The 20396-nt window shown below is 46.4% G+C and overlaps 1 protein-coding gene across 7 annotated transcripts in view; it reads right to left on the bottom strand.

The window, feature by feature from the left end:
* Lrrc8d (leucine rich repeat containing 8 VRAC subunit D) overlaps positions 1-20396 on the bottom strand; it is a 111940-nt gene that overhangs the window by 70142 nt on the left and 21402 nt on the right. For 5 of the 7 annotated variants that reach the window (XM_021162723.2, XM_029477168.1, XM_021162726.1 and 2 more), the window contains exon 2: positions 14030-14174. The gene's annotated coding sequence lies outside the window, so the exon portion shown is untranslated. Of the gene's footprint in view, positions 1-14029; positions 14175-14388; positions 14409-14503; positions 14525-20396 lie in introns of those variants that run through there. The other 2 variants (XM_029477169.1, XM_029477170.1) reach the window with 2 other exon arrangements.

Raw genomic sequence — 20396 nt, 5'->3', positions numbered from 1 at the left:
ACAGACAGACATATAATTACTGTCAGAGACTTCATCCTCAACAGAGCTCAGTATGTGAGCTGCTGACCCTTTTCTACCAAACAGCATGAAAGAGCTTCCTGGGCTACAGGGTTTACCGCCAAATAGATGCATGTCTTCTTAGTGACTGTTCTAGTGCTGTGGAGACACCATGACTAAGGCAACTCTCATAACAGAAAGCATTTAATTACAGGCTGGCTTACAGTATCAGGGGGTTAGGCCTCGATTATCACGGCAGAGAGCATGGAGCTGGAGAGGTAGCCGAGAGCTGCAGATCCATAAGCAGACAGGCAGGCAGACAGACAGATAGACACACACACACAGAGACACACTGGTCTGGCACACATGGGCTTGTGAAACATCAAAGCCCACCCCTAGTGACATAATTCTTCCAAAAGGCCACACCTCCTAGTCCTTCTACTGAATGAACAGTGAACTATATGGGTCTATGGGTCCATTCTGATTCAAACCCCAAGGCAGAAAGGCAGGAGGTGCTCTGTCTCCCTAACTGTGATGTCGCATCCCCATTGAGCATGCATACTAATAAACTACATCTTAGACTCCAGGACACAGGAGGGAGGACACTGAAGCCAACAACAGCTTAAGAACACTCAAGGCATATCCAAGTCTCTCTCTCTCACACACACACACACACACACACACACACACACACACACACACACTCATGCACACACACTCACGCACACACACTCTCACACATGTACACACACACATACACACACTCACATACACTCTCACACACACGTACAGTCTCTCTCACACATACACACACACTCAAGCACACACACTCTCACACATACACACTCACCCACACACACTCATATGTACACACACACACACTCTCTCACTCTCTCTCTCACACACACACACACGTGCTCGCGTGCGCATTCTCACACTTCATGCCAAGCTAAAACCCCCACAGCGACCGTGGATGGTATCAGACTTGACTTTCTGAGGTCACAGAAGCGATTAGAAAGCTCCCACTGGGCGAGGTGCTGGAATCTTTGATCTCCACTGCCCTGAGTTCACACTCGGGCTACTGGGTTTATTTTGAGGAAGTGTATCCTTCCTGTTGTTCCTCAGGAAATGGGAGAACGCATTCAGAGACTAGGGCCTAAGTTCAAGACGAAATGGTTTTCATTCTTTCAACTTCTGCCTCACTTTGAAGAATATTTAATTATGAGGGGAACAGACTCTGAGAAACTAGAGAAGAGGCGTGGCAATGGAATCGTCTTCTCAGCCTTAAATGGGTGAATTTTGTAAAAAATAAAACACATTTCACTGAGTCTGTTACACCCTGTTTCTTCTTCCTGTGAAGAATTTTCCAAGCACTGAGTTGTATAACAGCAAAATGCAGGGGGAAGGAAGTGCCCAGGTCCCTGGCTCTCTAAGAGCCTAGAGAAAGATTACAGGCTTACTGTAAAAAGAGTGTCCTATCACCTTCATAGCTTGTTAAGTTATTACAATAATCTCTGAAGCCATTTAACCAGACCTGGGTTCACCTTGTAATGCCAGCCACGCCTTGGGGCCTTAGGGGACCAGCCCCATACTTAAGAGGTGGCTCCAGAGCGGACAATGTCACACAAGAGGAACCGATAACATCCACTGCTTCTCCCTTCTGCAGGTCTCCTTCCCTGGCTGTGACTTCTCCCCAACTGACGCCCAGGACCACAAACAAGTTACCTGCCCCACCCGATCTCATGTGGCCAACCCCCTAAAGACATAGGCCCAGGAGCTACCTTGTACAGCAGCTTCTCTTGATCTGAGCCACTAATTTTTGTCAAATGGTGCACAAGTCTCCCTGCAGCCCCGAGAGCTGCGGGAGATGCAAGAAGACATAAATTTTAATTCCCACCATTACCGGACAGGAAAACTGAGGCCTCCTGGGGTAAATGATTCCCCTATAGCTGGCACCCCAATCCCTTAACAATCAGTCTCCAGCTCCCCACTTCCTCCACATCCTCCTGTCACCACCTCAACGCTCAGGCAAGGCCACAGGGTCCTAATCAGAAGTTTACAATGTTACCACAACACTCGGTCAACCAGGAAAACAAACTTCACAGTCAGCGGTCGGTCAGCAAGGGATGCTCAAAGAGTATGCAGTTTGGGGTGGGTAAGTGTGATGGTTTGAATATGCTTGGCCCAGGGAGTGGCACTCTTTGGAGGTGCGGCCCTGTTGGAGTGGGTGTGGCCTTGTTGGACTAAGTGTGTCACTGTGGGTGTGGTGGGCTTTAAGACCCTCATCCTAGCTGCCTGGAAGTCAATATTCTGCTAGCAGCCTTCAGACGAAGATGTAGAGCTGTCAGCAACACCTGCACCATGCCTGCCTGGATGCTGCCATGTTCCTGCCTTGATGACAATGGACTGAACCTCTGAACCTGTAAGCCAGCCTCAATTAAATGTTGTCCTTTATAAGGGTTGCCTTGGTCACGGTGTCTGTTCACAGCAGTAAAACCCTAGCTAAGACAGCAAGATGGCCACCAAGCCTGAAGACCTCAGCTGCAGACACACGCAGAGCGAAGAAGAGAACTAGCTCCCTCAAGTTGTTCCCTGACCTCCACAGTGTACCCCAACAGACACATAATAAACAAGTGTAAAATAACAAATGTATGACTCTGGCTTCTCCCAATCCAGTGGCTCCTATTACTGAGGTAACCTCTGAATGTCTGTCTCAAAGACCCTCACAGCAACATCTGCCCCCTTGCTAATAATCTCCCAGCAACAGGAGTAAATTCCTCAGCGTCCTCCCCACCCATACCCACCTACCTGCCCATTCCCCCACGTTCTCATGGAGTTCTCATCCTGTCAAGGAATTGTCCTGACTGCCTTCTAGGTCAACTCCACCATGCACATGAGTAGTCCTGAACGTGCCCTCCCCTCTTCCCCGTACACCTGTGCACGCCCTCCCCCGCCCCTAGACTCCAGAGCGTGCCCTCCTCTGCCCCGTGTTTTCTCAAAACTTTTTCTGTAAATTATTCCCTTTCCTACCTTTAATCACTTCTCAATCAATTAATCCACCATAAGGGTTAACCATCCACACCTTTAATCCCAGCACTCAGGAGGAAGAGGAAGGCACATCTCTACAAGTTAGAGCCAGCCTGGTTTACATATGGAGTCTAATACTAGTCAGAAATAGAATGAGCTCCTGCCTCAAAAGCAAACAAACAAACAAACAAAGGACAACTGCCAATCATCATCAGGTGCTCCACAAACAGGCTGTGCCTGTACACACAGCCAGCCTCCTGCCCCCTGCATCCCGCTTCTCAGATCATCCTCTCTTCCCCTGACAGGATCTAAGCACCAACTGAATACCTGGCGACTTGGCTCCTTACCATGTATGAAAAGGACAATAGCAGTAATTCTCCCACACAGGTGACTGGAAGGATTAGGTGACTAACTCCTTTCTGTTTGCTCACTCTGTCTTTGATCCGTTGGCCATGCCTGGAGGATGTCAATTACATCTGTGGCTAGGCTGATCCAGCCCTGTGTGCCTGGCCTTGTCTTCACATTCCTCCCGGGGCCCACATTTCTCGGTGCCCTACAGACACTCCATCTTCACTTCACACAGACTCAAAGGACCACCATGATGGCTCGGCTCAGTGGGTAAGGGCACATGCTGCCAAGACTCACAAACAGTTCACCCCACCATCCCACCTCCCAGAACATGTTAGACGGAAGGACAGAACTGACGCCTGCCAGTTGTCCCTCAACCTGTGCGTGTAGTCTGTGGACCATGTGACCCCCAACCCTACCAAGTATACAAATGAGTGTCAGGAAGTTTTCTAAACAAACTCAGTATCCTCTCCAAACCTGTCCTTTGGCTTTCCGTCCTTCCTAAGGACAGCCCAGAGGCAATGGCCAACCAGGAAACTCTCCCCTTAGCTCTTCTGTTTCCTTCCTGACTCTCCTCCCACTTTCTACCTAACCAGACACCAAGTCTTGCCCATAACTATCTCCTTTCTGTCTCCTGTCACTTCAGCTGCAGAGCACAAAGTCTCAGCTGGGTCACTGCTAACCCACTGCAGAACCACGGGATTTCTGGGTCTAGTCCCCACACCTGAGAATGGAAATTGAGTGTTTCTTAAGTCCTGAGACTGCATGACCCCGTTGGGATAAAGCCCACATTTCCAGGCTATCATATCACCGAGGACCCTGGATGCAAGCTAAACAGAGGCACCTCCGCTTTTCTTCCACATTCCCATCACTCATCCCAGGAATTCTGCCTGTGTCACAGTCACACTGGCTTCTCCCTCTCTTCTCCGTGGCTGCGGCTTCCATTAGGACAGCTTTTTCCTCCTCAGCTTGGTAACTTACATTCACACCAAACACCAGCAATTCTTTTCCTCACAAAATGGGAAGACACAGAATTGGCTTCTTTGCGTCTTACTCTCTGTCTCCCGTCCTGGTGTATTCTACCCATGTTGTCTTTAATGCTCGAGTTTTGGTTAATGTGTCCTGAGTCCAGGCACTTGCCCATTCTCCAGCGCACCCTCCAAACCTAACACAAGAACTAGGAAGGCAGAAAGGGACCTGAGACTTCACTGTTTGGAGATTGGCAAATATCGTAGACTGGGTGACATAACTTGAATGCCAATTGTATTAGGATAATGACAGGGGAGAGTTTAGTAGGAAAGGTGGGTCTGATGGCTGCTGAGGGTAGCCCAGAAGAACCTGAACAAAAAAATGGGAACGTTGATCAAGTCCTCCATAAGCAGTAAGTCAAACAGGTAGGAGATTCTGTTTAAAGCATGGGAGTCAGGAGAGCAACTGGAACAGCACAGAGGTTGGGTTTATCTGTGGAAGGAGGTTCTGGAGGCGGGACAGGCACCTAATTTCATCAGACTTAATACAAGCTTTGTGATCATCAGTAATTAAATAAATATCAAGCCCTCTCTTAAGAACTACAGATAAAGGGTTGAAGATGTAGTCCAGCTGCAGAGTATTTGCTTGGCATAAAAAAAAAAAAAAAAAAAAAAGCATAAAGGTGTTCACACCCTAGCACAGCACTAGCCAGGCATGGTGGCAGACAACTGTAATCCCAGACTTGGAGAGATGAAGGCATAAGGATCAGAGGTTCAAAGTCATCTTCAGATACATAATGAGTCTGAGGCCAGCCTGGGCTACACGAGACTGTGCTATAAAAGCGAAAGCTAAGTAAGGCCAGACATGGTGGCATGTCGTGCCTTTAATACTTGGAAGGTACAAACGTGGATCTATCCGAAATTCGAGGCCAGCCTAGTATCTACATAGTGAGTTCCAGGACAGCCAGAGCTACGTGGTGAGACCCTGTCTCAAACAAACAAAACCAAAAAACCACGGCCCATCATCCACATACTCCTAAACCAGACAGGAAAGGACACCGCCATCTTTGGACTATGATACCCTGTTTCGAAATATTCACTGAGACCAAATGTATTTACTCCGTGATTGCAAGTTTATTTATAATAAAAATCTAAGCAATGTTCATTTATTTTGCCCAGAAATGCAAACGCTTACTTAATGTAACATAATGCAGTACTCAGTAAAATGACATAATGTAGCTCTCAGTGTAATATAAGTTGCAGAAATGAGACCCTGTGTCCTGAGAATGCACTGGAGCAGGGAAAAGCTGGAGGAGAGCAGATTGAAACTGATGCAGCTTCCCCGGTAATAAAGAGACATCTATAATTAACAGGCTTTCAAAGGTATGCCCAAGTCTTACCACATCATACCTCATAAAACATTTAAAACCACCCAAGCTCACATAGAGCACTGAAGAAGAAAGAGAAACCTCTAACCAAAGACACCACCGCCCTGCAATGAGGACCAGAGTAAAGAAAGCCATGCTGCCAGCAGGCAGGCAGGAATATAAAGAGGCTGAAAGCAAGCTGCCTTCGAATGAGAACTACAGCATGTTCCACATCAGTAGACGCATTTACAAAGTGTGCTTATGTGTATAAAGAATTACAGCGGCAGCTGTGGTCACAGCTTAATTGGCCTAGTGTCTGGCTAGCATTCGAGAAGCCCTGGGTTTGATCTCCAGCACTGCACGAGCCGGGCACTGAGGAGGTGGGGATGGGAATTACAAGTCCGAATTTATCACTGGCTACAAGCTAGAGACTAGCTGGGGATACAGCAGAGCCTGTCACAAGTAAAATATAATAAAATAAAAGACTTCAGACACGCAGACAAGGGCAAGAAGTCAGCTGTAAAATAATCTCACGGCTGGGTGTGTAATTCCGCGGAAGAAGGCTTGCGATCACATGGGAAACTCTAGGTCTTGATCCTCACTATCACAAAAAAAAAAAAAAAAAAAATCTAAAATAACAAACCTAAACCATTTGCGAACTTCTTAACTTACATTAGTATGATAATTATGTAAACAAGATTAAGTTATATAAATGTACCGGTAACAATGAAACAGTGTGTCGAAGGCCCAGGTACACACAAGTAAGTCAACTGAACAGAACCCACCACAGCCACAGTATGAGAACTGCAGAACTGTATTAGATGATAAAGTAATGTTGACCCTCAAAATATGACCCTTTAAAAGTATCAAAATGGGGGACTGGAGAGATGGCTTAGCTGTTAAGAGCACTGATTGCTCTTCCAGGTCCCGAGTTCAATTTCCAACAACCACATAGTGGCTCACAACCATCTTAACGGAATCCAATGACCTCTTCCGGTGTGTCTGAAGATAGTTATGGTGTACTCATATGCATAAAATAAGTAAACAAATCTTAAAAGAACAAAAAGTATCAAAATGGGTTCATGCTAACCTAGCCTGGATGACATCATCTGTAACCCTAGCACTCCAAGGACGTGGGCACGAGGATCATACTCAACCACATATTAAGTTTAAGGTCGGAGTTATTCATTCATTCTTTCACTTATTTTGAGACAGGGTTTCTCTTCATAGCCTTGGCTATCCTGCAACTCATTCAGTAGACCAGGCTGTCCCAAATTCAGGAGATCCACCTGGCTCTGTCTCTCAAGTGCTGGGATTTGGCATGTACTACATGCTTAGCTATGAGTGAGTCCCTGTACACACGCGAGCGTGCACACACACAGACACACACACATACACACACACGCTCTCGCAAGAGAGGGAGAGGGAAATAATAAAAGTATATATCCTACTTAGAAGTTGTGGAGTTTGGGTTTAGTTCTTTTGAGTCAGGGTCTTCCAACATAGCCCAGGTTAGATTTGAACTAGCCTCTAGCCTTCAGGGACGCCTCTTCATTGCTGGGTGATATTTTTCCTCTTTGTTGTACATTAAATTGGTGATGCACAAAACCCTGGCTTCGGAGCTAACCTTGTTTCCAGTTAACTGTTTAAATAATCCCAAAGTAAATTGCCATCAAAGGATAACATTCCAGAATATTCCATATAAGTAGATACAGTTCTAGAAAGTAATAAGACATGTGCAGGTACCTATTCACAGACACAAACACACATTTTTAAAGACAATATTTTTAGAAGAGCAAGAAAACATTAATTCATGGAACATATCAGATACTCTATAAAAAATACTTTCAAGGAAAGGGGAGAGTCAACAGAAAAAAGGAGACATGCCAAAAACATGAAAAGATACTCAGAGAAGGCAATCAATAAAGAAATCTCATCTTCAACAGTGATCCCCAAAAGAAAAAGTTAAACTATGAGGGCTAGTTAGAACCTACCCACTTAGTAACCATAGGAAGCCCGCTAGTGAGATAAATCATAATGGTTCCTAGACATAAAATCACTGTACACTAATGACACGGAAGAAGAACAGCTATCCACAGCAATGAACGGCACCAATGGGGAGGTATCAGCAATCCAAGGCCATGGTGGGGAGACATGCTCACAGACACACACACACACACACACACACACACACACACACACACACGCAGGAGAAATGCTCACACACACCTGCGTGAAAATGTAAAAGGAAAACTAAGACACTACGTGATGTGAGGCATGCTGGCCTTTAATCTCAGCACTCAGGAGGCAGAGGTAGGTGGATCTCTGTGAGTCCAAGGCGAGCCTGGTGTGCATAGCAAATGAGACCGTTTTCCCCAAAAACAAGTAAGTCATTATGGGGCATTGGTGGAGATTAAAAATTGACATTTTATACAATCCCTAATAACATTAGCACAAGCATGTATTATAATCCAGTAAAAATGTTTGTGCACAACTGTTTAAAAAACTCATGGGGCTGGAGAGATGGCTCAGCATTTAAGTGCAGCACCCACAGGGTACAACCAATCAATCACAGGGCATCTCACACACTCACCCAGACATAAACATAGATAAAAAATAATAACAAGTCTTTTGAAAAATGAAGCCAATAACTCTATACACCCAGGTTCCTTAGAGAAAAGGGAGATACATCTTTGAAAACTCAAAATATTTACAAAAATGCTGATTCTCCCACATCTCCATCCCTAACATCAGTATAATCCCCAAGGCTTAAACTTACACTTCACTGAAAATGGCAAGTCAGACTAAACAGACCATAATCATTGCTCTCAATAGGTTGGGGTAAGAGAGAGAGGGGAATGTTTAAGGAATGAGGCCTGCACAAATCTGGACTAAGCTAGGCTTTGTGTATATAGGTCACAATCTATGCCTGCCTCAGTTTCTTTTCATAAAAAGGGTCATTACCCAGAATGCATAGTAACAAGAGAACCATACATACATCAAGTGTCTAGAGAGTATATGAGATACTAAATAAGACACACACACCAGAGACACAGACACAGAGACACACACAGAGACATACCACACACACACACACATACACATACAGAAACACACACTACACAGACACATCACACACAGAGACAGATATACATACACACAGACATATACACAGAGACACACCACACATATACATACAGACACACACAGAGACATCCACACAGAGACAGACACACATACACACATACACAAAGACACATCACACATATACATGCAGACACACACATAGACACCCCCCCCACACACACACACACACGTTCGCCCATGCACACCAAGGTCTCAGTATGTACTCTAAGCTAGCCTCCAACTCTCACTTATGCCTGGCCTAAGACATGTTTGCCTTTTTAACTTGATAAAGAGCTTCATGGATTAACCCTAGTACACAGACCTGTTCTAACAATTGGAATGGCAGTCAGAGAAGCCGATTCAATATGAATGTCAACGTTTTCTGCACTGCAGACCACAGATAACTAATAGGCCCCTTTCCTCAAGCTTATCACACACTGTAAAGGTTAAGGGTGAGCGCTCTTGTCCTGAGGGTAATGAAGACAGGCTAGGAAGGCCTTGCAGCTAGACAGTGGTGGTTCTGCAGTTGGTGCCTGAGTCCTGGCAGATGTGAGGAACAGAAGCTCATGGCTCAGGATGGGAGTGTCTTAAGAAAACATCCCTTTACCTATGACTGAGTGACTCCAAGATCTCCAAGCTGACCACGAAAAACAATTAGCCTAGAAACAAGATGAGATTCAAAGGCAGGACGTCACACATCTCCAATCTACTGTATAACAAAGAAGAAAAGTCCCACTGAGGACTTTACAATCTGATGGCAACATAGCGTGGATGTTGAATGCTTCATTCAGTCTGGAGTGGGCTAGCTTTGTGTTGAACTGAATTAAGATCCTGGGAGAATCCCCTGAATCCCTGCCCCATACTCAGAAGTACTAAGACAGACAAGACAGCCTATAGCCATTACTCCATATGTACTTAAAATATGTAATTTAATTATCACAGGTGACAAAAATCATCGCTAAAGAAGGCAAGACCTCTGAAATCTATTAGTAAATAAAAGCATCCTGACTTTTTAAGAGTTGAGAACCAATGGAATACAATGTCTGACAGAGACAGTATTTTTACTTTATCCATAGGAAGAAAAGTTAGAGGGTTTAAAAACAATGAAACCCGTAGCTTATGCTGACCTCCACTGCAAACCCGCTCTTGACCACGAACTTCTCCTTGGCATTTAACATCAAAGCCGCTCACCCTTCAGTCTTAGCCTCTCTGCTGAAAGAGACAAACCCACTGCTTGAGCAAGTCCTCAGTACAGACAGAAATGGCAGCCTGTGGCCTTTAAGAAAACCTGCATGTATCAATTCACCGCTCCCTTAGAAAAGAACAAAACCAAAAACTTTCCCACCTTTTCTTCTTGTCCTTCCTATCTTCTCCCTACCATTTTGACAAAGTATTACATGGTCGGGATCTTAGACAACTAAAAGCACTAAAACTAAAAAGAAGACAAGTGTTTATGTATCGTTTTCTAAAGAAAATGTTCTACATATTTTAATTAATATCTTGGGACACCTCAAATTTAAGTAATGCAAAGATAATAAAATAAGCTTACTTCCACGTAACAACTTTTGTTTTTGAAACTGGATTTTGTGTATCCCAGGCTGGCTTCAAACTCACTGTGTAGCTCAGGCAGTCTGTCCCTCCCAAAGGCTGGAATTCTAGGCATGCACGAGCACAGACAATCTACACAGAGTTAAATCAAACCTACCACTTCGAACATGATACGTAAGCACGCTACCAACTAAGCTACACCCTCGCTCCCATCTTGGGACCGTTACAAAAATATTTCATGTGTTACTGTTAAGGCAGATGAGCTTACCCTTGTGTTCCCACATGTGGACTTCTCAGCACTCAGGAGAGTAGGGGATGCAAGACGGTATACACGGAAGAAGTGCACACCCCAGGTGTGAACTGATAACATCCTCAGACACAAACCAGAGTCTTTTGTATTCATTGATTGATTGACTGATTGATTTTTCTGAGACAGGGTTTCTCTGTGCACCCGCCCTGGCTGTCCTAGATCTCACAGAGATCTGCCTGCATACCCCAAGTATGGACTAATTACATCCTGAGATACAAACCACAGTCTTTATTTATTAACTAATTAATATTTATTTATTTATTTATTTTCCAAAACAGGGTTTCTCTGTGCAACTGCCCTGACTGTCCTGGAACTCATAAAGATCTGTCTATATAACACAGGTATAAACTGATTACATCCTGAGAAACAAACCAGAGAGTCCTTTCATCTGTCTGTCTGTCTCTGTCTGTCTGTCTATCTATCCTATCTTCCAAGGCACCCGCCCTGGCTGTCCTGGAACTCATAGAGATCCGCCTGCCTCTGCCTCCTGAGTGCTGGGATGACAGACACGTACCACTGTGACCTGCTGAGTAGGTTTTCTTTAATACTGAAAGCTTGTGGGGCACGTGCCTGCGGACACCTGACATGGGACGCCGCAGATTACAACATGCTGTAAGAATTTTGGCAGAACATAAATCATATTCATATAAATGCAATTAAACCCCATGACAGACAAAGGAAGAAGCTTAGTCAAGACAGAGGAATAGGAGAAATCCAAACTGGGGGCCAAGGGGACACCTGATCCCATGTGCTGGTCCTTTTCGGACCAGCAAAGGCCTACCTGACTTAGCACTGCTCTCTTGTCCTGAGGCAGCAAGTTCCCAAATTACCATGAAAGAGTCAAGAGCCACAAATCCAAGACCCTTGTCTGAGTCCCAGCATCTCCATTTACAGAGGCTGACAACCTTCGTATCAGCCTTACTCTCTGCATAAATGGGCTGCTTCACCTCACTACTGCCAGGACCGACTGGCTTGTAAGATACAGAAAGTAGTCCTACAAACAGAGAAAGATGCCCAAGGCTGTATTCCTCTCAAGTTCACACTGATGTGGGAATATATCCTGTTCCTACAGAGGGTCAGAGAAGCCAGTCCACTGTATATTAAAGCAGAGTGACAGATAGACACCAAAATCCTTAAGGAATAAGTAAATTAAAAAAAAAAATTAATGTTAAAAAAAAAGTCCTCAAGCAATTTACTAAGCCTGAGGGCAATGCATACTCCTGGAATATGAATAATAATATGGCTATATAGATCCTTCAGAGGTGGTGTGTGTGTGTGTGATCAAGTGTAACTGGGTGGACCTTGGCCACAGTGTCCTGAGTTCATGCCATAGCAGAACTAAGAAAAGGAGAGAAAGAGGTGGGGGCTTCTTGGATGATTTGTTTTTATTCTTGGGGAGTATCTGGAAAAAGAAGGGGCATAAATACAGATACTATACAGTTAACTTCAAACCTAGGTCAAGGCCTATCTATCTAGCAAGGAGGAAATTAACTGCTCAGTCCATACAAAATGCCTTGGCTGCTGCTACTATATTATGCTAACTGCTGAAATTATCAAGGTGCTCAAAATCTCTAATTTAAAGAGATCAATGCTCTGGGGCTGGCTGAAGGGCAGAGCAGGTAAGACACCTGCGCCAAGCCTGACGGTCCAGGTTGATCCCTGGGGACCCACATGGTGGAAGAAGAGAACTGAATCCTGCAACTACACTGTGTGTGAGCCCCCCCCCCCCCCCCCCCCCCACACACACACACACACACACACACACACACCCCCCCCCCCCCCCACACACACACACACGCACGGGATAAATAAATGTGACAGAGGTATTTAATAAATGGATGTTCAGAAGAATCCCCGAAACAAGGAGGTTCTATCACTGAAACCATCTGCAGACTGCTGATACTAAAACCATGGGGCACAGACGTACTGACCAATCTGAGAGTTTTCTCTGAAAGCAAAATTGATTATGCCAAGATACATGTTACTGTGAAGTTAGGATATAGCTATAAGAGGGATACAGTTAGACTAGGTGTGGAGTTGCCAGCCTTGTGATCCCAGCATTCTCGAAGCAGGCACATCTGAGCTCCAGGCTAGTCCATGCTACGTGGTAAGACACCAGTCCCTGTCCCACCCCAAAAGGGATGGTTGCCACTGAGGGGCATGGACTTAAATTCAGAAATCAGCTTGCCTCTGAGAAAGCATGACAACCAACAAGACGAAGGACTGGAGTATGCACAGAAAAAGCCTCTCATCTGGCAGAGCCTCCCTCTTCTCCCCGCTGCCACTTGCTCACACCTCAGCCTCCAAAAGAAGCAAGACGTTGCTGCTGGCTTCTCCTGGCTTCTCCGCGGCTCAGACATTTAGCTTGTCATAACAACCATCCCAAACAGAGTCTCCTCAGCCAAAGTGGTTCCCTAGCGAGATGGCCATCTCCCGTGAATAAATACAGCCAGGCCTTGCTCCACTGAGGGAGAAGAAGTCTAGGCCTGTAGAGGAACATCCTCTGAAATAAAGGTGTGAAGTCTACACTGTAAATCCACCTGTCCTGGAGCATCTATCCGCCTCCTACTAGCACCTGGAACCAAGCAAGGCATGGTTAAGAAATCATGTCTACCTGGTGAGTCTCAGGAAAGTCATCTCTATTTTAGTTTGGTGACAACTGGAGTTTAATAAATTTAAAATGTCTGGCTCGTATTTATAAAGCACCATGTTTCCACACAGTGAAACTACAGCAGTGTTCACCAGCCAGACACCAGACTAAACACCTCAGAACTCTCTGCTGTTGCTCGCTCATTCATGATCCCTACCTTTCCGAGTGTGTGTCTGCACCACCAATTCCCTCAGTTTGTGATAGCCTGGCTCTACAAGCAACCCAGCTCCTTAGCTTGCCTCCCAGCCTCCCTGTCAAGCCTTTTGTAAGCTTTGCCCAGAGCTCACCAGCTTCCTCCTTCTCGATCCACTTTCGCCCTCATACCAACTTCAGCAACACCCAACAGTCTCCAGCTTCCCAGAGCGGTATTTAGACAGCCTCAGGCCAAAGAGTGAGGAACAAAGAGCAGCTGCTCCGGGCAGCAGCTGGAAAGGGTGGTGAGGGCAGCTAGGGACTCCAGGAGGCAGCCCAGACAGTCCCAGGGCAGCCCAGCCTGGAGAGCACCAGTCTAGGGGAATACCCTGAGGTCCCCAAACCACGCTGCCAGAACCTTCCTGCCCTGTCCCATACACCTGGGCGGTGGCGACAAAGTGACGGAGACTCCTGGAAGAGGACATGGTGGCAGGCACAGGCAATCAAGAGAGTCCCCACGAGCAACGACCCCTCCTTCCCGCCCCAGCCCGCGCACCTGGACCAGGTGGCCACCCTGCTCCCTCAGGGCGCTCTCGAGGACTCGGCTGCGGGCAGGCTCCGGGGGCTGGAACCGCTGCGACGCGAGACTTCACTCCTCCATCCTGGGAGCCGGCAGCACGTTGCAGTCAGCAGTGCACTTCCTGTTTCAAAGAGCAAGAGAGTGTGTTGGCAGAGGGGCCGCGGAACAGCCAGCAGCCGCGGATGGAGCGAGTGAGCGAGGGGCAGCGTCTCGCACTCGCACAAGCAGCCATCCAGCCAGCGATTGCTCGCTGGGGTCCGCGGCCACCCGGCTCGCTTGCCCCGGTCCGGCCTCCCCCTGCCGGCCGCAGGTCCAGCCCCAGCTGCAGGACGGACCTCCCTGCGCAGACTTCACGCTCAGGCTCCCTGGGGTGAGCAGCGGGCACTCAGCCTTCGCCTTCCCCCTGCCTCACCTCCCTACCCTGCCTCCGCCTCCCAAGAGAAGAATCACCTCCGGGAAGGTATAAAGACCGGAGCCTTGCCAAGGGAGAGGAGGCAGCGAGTATGCAAATCTGGGAAGTTAGCAGCCACATCCCAGCAGATCCACGCGCAGCAGGGAGCTTCAGGATGGGAAATTACTTGTCTTGTGCCTAGCTGACTCAAAAGCGAAGCGTGTGCACAGCTACCGCAATACAGCTGTCACGAAATGGGGGAAGGGGGTGGGGGTGAACCCTGCAAATACTGGATTCCTCCTAGGGTCTCTCCATTCAGATCAAGGGGATCACCAGCCCATTTACCACATACCAATCCTCCCCGAGAACGAAACCCTCAACTTTTCTTCCACATGATTATGAATCACAGAAAAGTTATAAGTTCTGAGGTGACGTTCAATTTGGTCAAAGTCCAACTTACTTTCCTTTTTTGCTTTTTTTTTTTTTCAATGTATTTATGGCGGGGGAGGTGGGCGGCGCAGCGGAACGCGGTGTATGTGTGGTGGTCAGAGGATAACTGTCTGGAGTCAGTTCTCTCCTTCCACCTCGTGGGTTCTGTGGTTCTAACTTAAGTGGTCGGGCTTGATGACAAGTGCCTTTACAGGCTGGCACCGACTTAAAAGTAATACTAAACTAAGGCGCACGAGGAGGGGTGGGGTGGGGCATGCAGCGGGAGATGACTCAGCAGTAAAGGCACTTGTCACCAAGCAGAGGACCTACAAGGTGGAAGATGGGAAAGCCAATTCCCACAATCTATCCTCTGAGCTCCATGACTGCAGCAGCACACAAGTGCCCACAAACATGTAAATAAACAACTATTCTTTTTTTTAATTTGTAAAAAAGTAAACAGGTGGCTCAAAATCTACCAAAGGCAAGATCTCACCAACTCCAGGAGTTGGCCAGAGTTTGCAACCTGTCTGCCCCTGTACCTGGAACTATCACACAACAGATGACTCCTTGTGGCATCAACCTGTTGGTCTAATTAAGTTGCTCCTGTTTCTAAACAGAACAGAAACAACAAAGTATGATTATTCTATATATATTTTTAAAAGCTAAATTCTGACAGTAGGAAGAAACTGCTGCAAATTCAGAGGTCCTATTCGGTGTTAAGACCTTGCACCAGCTAGGTCTTAGCGGTTTCCCAACAGCTCTATAAAAACCTTGCTCCCATATTCCCAGATGAGGAAACAGGGTCAAGAAGTTAAGTAATTGGCCCGATGTCTCAGCTACAGAGTGGTCCACTGGAGAGCTGAATCCAGGTTTTTGCTAAGTATAAAATCTGGGTCATTTCCTCTATGTTCTGAATTCCTAGGACAATAGCGAGTTCTAGGGGAGAAGTCAAGGCCAGAGACCATCTGGGATCCATCCCTTGTCTCAGAATGGTCCTGTAATTTACAGGTTCCCACTGTGAGGGAGCTGGGTTTTTCACCCAACTGATTTTGCACGGACCTTGATGACTAAGGGGGCAAGATGGGGGGCATGGGGTGCACTCATCCAGGAACTGTACTGCCTTGTCAGCCTCTTCAGAGTTACTGAGTAGCAAAAGTTCAACAGGTTTTGATGTTCACTCAAATGCCAAGGGACAAAGTCTGTCCAGTGCAGAACCTAAGGAGCTAATATCTGTCCCACGGATTGCTTTCTGTCTAATAGGGCAGGTTTAAGAAGGCAAACGCTGCTTGCTAAAACACAAATGCCTGCCTGAAGTTTTCAGGAAAATGACTGGCCATTCCCCACTGGCCATTTCCTTCGTTAGCACTTACTTGACATTCATCTGTCCGTAGCATGTAGCTGCTACCCTCCAGACAGACAGGCTAAGAAATGGAAGATATCTTTAAAAGTCAGGAGTCTTGGCAATAAGGACATTCTAGACACCTGCACAGAACACAATCCTCATCTCACTGGTCCCACCCTTCCCCTTCATGAGACAGAGCGGCACAGACCTGAGCTGTATGTAGATGACATAAATGAATTCAAGTCTGGCAGAGATAGGGCAGAGAGGCCTCAAAAATCAGTGACCCTCACCTTAGTCTGCAAATTATCTACAAATCTCCTGAAGGGCTCTGAATCCATTTAGGTCCTGCTCTGCCCACCAGTATCCCATGGCTGGACCCAACAATGCTTTTGACAAACGGAATGCTTCTTCCCAAAGGTCTCACAAAGTCCCCAGTCAGAAGGAAAGCCTCAGCTCAAAACTTCCTGCAGTTTTTAACCTGCCAATAATCATCAGCTTCGAAGGACATCATTCCACTCTTAAAATACCTTTGCTATCCCTTTGTTCCAGTTACTCATTAGAACCCCAAGAGTCCAGAAGGATAATCTCTGAAGAAAAATGAAACTTTTAGAAACACTGTATGGCTAGCTGGCTTGGGACACACTATGTAAACCAGGCTGGCCTAGAACTTGCAGATCTGCCTGCCTGCCTCAGTCTCTGAGTGCTGGGATTGAAAGAGTTCCTTACTCTTAAGGAAAAGCATAAGTCCTAGAAAAGGGCAAGGAGGGGCTAGAGAGACAGCTCGGTGGCCAAGAGCACTGGCTGCTCTTGCATAGACACAGGTTCAGCTCCCAGCAATCACATGGCAGCTCACACCTGTCTGAAACTCCAGGGGCTCCAATGCCCTCTTCTGGCCTTCTTGGGCACTGGGCATGAATATGATACATAAAAAAAAGATGCATGCAGACAAAACATACACACATAGGAAATAAAAACTTAAATCCTTTTTTAAAAAGTTCCACACACACAAAAAGAAAGGCTAAGAAGATATCTTGGGGGCCAAAAAGTGGGAATGGGTGGGTAGGGGAGTCAGGGGAGGGTATGGGGGACTTTTGGGATAGCATTGGAAATGTAATTGAGGAAAATACGTAATAAAAAATATATTTAAAAAAAAAAAGAAGATATCTTGGTCAGTACGGTGATTACCACGTAAGTCTGAGCAACTGAGCTGCGTTCTCAGTACCCATGTCAAGAGCCAGGTATGGTGATATGAGGCTGTAATGCCAGCCCTGTGGAACATAGACAGGAGGATACCTGGGACCCTGTCAACAGTAAGTAAGCCATGCTTATTTCTTCCTGGCCCTGAGCAATGCACTAGGATACACAGTTCCACTGAATACCACACTGTCACTAACGTGATGCATTCCCCTCCACGTGCACCAGGCCTGATATCACATCGTTCCTCCTCAGCTCCTTGGGTGTATCACAGTACTGTGTTTCCTGTTACTATTATCCAAAGTAGGGGGACCCCAAAATCATAGTGAGGCAAGAAGAGAAGGCAGAAACTAAAAGTGTAGTAGCTTGGGGTAGCACAGTCCTGTAATATCCCTGCACTTTGGAGGATAAGGGGGATCTGCTTGGGGCCTTCATTAGTCTCAAGACATTGATTTTAGAAAGTGTGTGTGTGTGTGTTTGTGTTTGAAAGCTCCTCTCCCTCAGTATCACAACCTAGTACACTGTGCAAAAGCCATTTTAAAGGCTCCAAATTAAGTTATCTTCTCTCAAAACATGGCTGCTCGCTCTTCACTTAAGGGAGGCACAGCTTTGAAGGTTGAAACTGCTTACCGCAAGGTCTCTCCGTGGGGGTATCAGTCTGTCTGCAGATGGATGCAGGCATGAGAAAGAAAGCTGACAAGCTGTCTGGTTCCCTACGAGATGCCCTCCACCCACAGCCTTCGCAGCAGATAGATGTTCCTGACTCAGCCCTCCCTTCCAGGGGAACACGCGCAGCAACACAGCCTGGAAAGGTGGCCCCTGGCACTGAGCCTCGAAAACTCGGCCTATGGCTTTCAAGGAAGCCGTTCGAGAGCCAACTGGCTGATTCAACTGGCATGGCCCCCAGAGAGCTATTACCATCTTCCCAGAGCCAGAATGAGTGTCCCTTCTCGAGGCAAAACGTAACACGGGGCTCCAGGCGGTTCATCTTCTCAGAGGATCTGGCTGCAGGACAGGATAGGATCCCATCTGGGCCAATCTCCAGGCTGCTCTGGAAAGCACAGCTTCCCTGGTCACAAAAGCTGAAGTACAATGTCAGAGTCTGAGCTGGGTACTCTCAGCTTCCAAACGCAAGAGTCATGAACCTCCTTACATCAAAAAATTAATAATACACCCAACGGGCCAACCTATGCCACAGAATTCTCCCAACTGCCAGGGCAGGGGCAGGTATAACCACCGAGCTCAGCAGAAGCAAGACAGCACAGGTGGGGTTTTAACCTACTTTTATGTTATGTGTATGAGCATTTGCCTGCATATGTGTGTGTGCGCACACACTCAGTGTTGAGCCGTGTTATAAGGCAGAAGGTAAATGAGCGAACACTCACCTGCGGTCTATTTTTCCTTTTAAATGGATAGAGGTGATTTGGTAGTTTGTCTGTGGGTATGTATCTTTTACTCAGGGGGAAAAAAACCCTCATTTTTAACACATAATCCCTCAGTTGGCTTGGAGGTGCACTTGGGAGGCAAAGCCAGCAGGGCTGCTCGAGGTTTCACCAGCCTGGGCTGCAGGGCAAGTCCTCACCTCAAACATAAACCAAAGTGCACATAAATACATCTTAACTTGTAATGGTGTCTCAACTACCCACTGTCTCCCCAAATTTTGGTAAACCCTAAGGCACAATCATTTACTTTACAAAGGACAACTGATTTTAGTTTTCATAGTGGTTTAAGGGGAGGTTCTGATATTAACATCCTGTTCTCCAATTGGTTCTTGATTTGTCAGTAAAAAAGACCAGGGGGCGTATTGTTCAGCAGAAGATATGGGCAGGACCTCCAGGTCCCAGGAGGAAAAGGCAGACGCAGGGGAGCAGAGGGACTTTTTCTGCCATGCTTGGAATGAAAAGAACAGAACAATCATGTAAGACCTTGGGAGGGCTAGGGCCTGCAACCTCAGCTGCGGGTGGGGTGGCCAAGGATGTTTGGTAGGGGCTAAGTGGGACTAGCTACTACGTTTAGGGTAGGTGGAGAGACAGAGATAATAAATTGGCAAGGGCACACTTTTCCAGGCAGTAGACACCTGTGCCCAACAATTGTACCAAGAAGGCAAATTATAAAGGAATTGCCTGTGTGTGTGTGTGTGTTATCCAATGATTTAAGGGTCTTGGGAGTGGAGTGGGCTGGTGGTGGTGGAGTGAAACCTCCTGGAGCCAAGGCTGGGTAGAAAGAGAAGACAGGAGCACACTCCTTCCCGGGCAAAGAAAACTACCCACAACATAGTACCAGCAGTAGATATGGTTGACTGTGCTCATGAGCAGCATCTAAGCATAATTTTATCTAGTCACTAAGACCCATGCTGGGTTGAAACGGGGTGGACAAAATTGTACCAGACTATTCTGTGTACCCTCTCTTATTCTTTAGATAGTAGGTCAACATCTGTGATTTTGAGTGTAATACACAGAGAGGCTAGAAGAGGAAAAAAAATTAGATAGGGTATGGCGGCCCAGTCCTTCAATCCTAGTACTTGGAAGACAGAGACAGGATGATCAGGAATTCACAATTCATCCTCTACTGCATATCGAGTCTGAGGCCGGCAAGGGATGCATGAGACCCTGTTTCAAAAACAAAACAAGAAATCCAGCAACAACAACAAAAGAGATGGCGCAAAAGTTTGACTAAATCCAAATACCTTCAAACAAGTGAGGACTGTTAAAAATGTTCCCAGCAAAGAAATCGCAGGGAACACTGGCTGCCTACTGACCGCTGAACACTCGGGACAAGCATTTTTCTTTGGAAAGCATGCTTTAGCCATTCACCTTCTACGCTGGATATCTCGGCTTCCTTCTCTAAAGGACTGTTTTCATTCTCTCTGTACACTTACTTTTAAAGTGATGTATTTGAAACCCAAGCAGCTTAAAAGTAATTTGTCCTAACAATTCTAATAGATACCATGATTATTACTAAGGCAATAATACTCTTTTTTTTTTTTT

The sequence above is a fragment of the Mus caroli genome, chromosome 5, assembly GCF_900094665.2.
Source record: "Mus caroli chromosome 5, CAROLI_EIJ_v1.1, whole genome shotgun sequence".
In the NCBI taxonomy this organism is placed as follows: Eukaryota; Metazoa; Chordata; class Mammalia; order Rodentia; family Muridae; genus Mus; species Mus caroli.
Note: the sequence above shows the minus strand (reverse complement) of the source record. Positions and strands in the feature narration are given on the sequence as shown.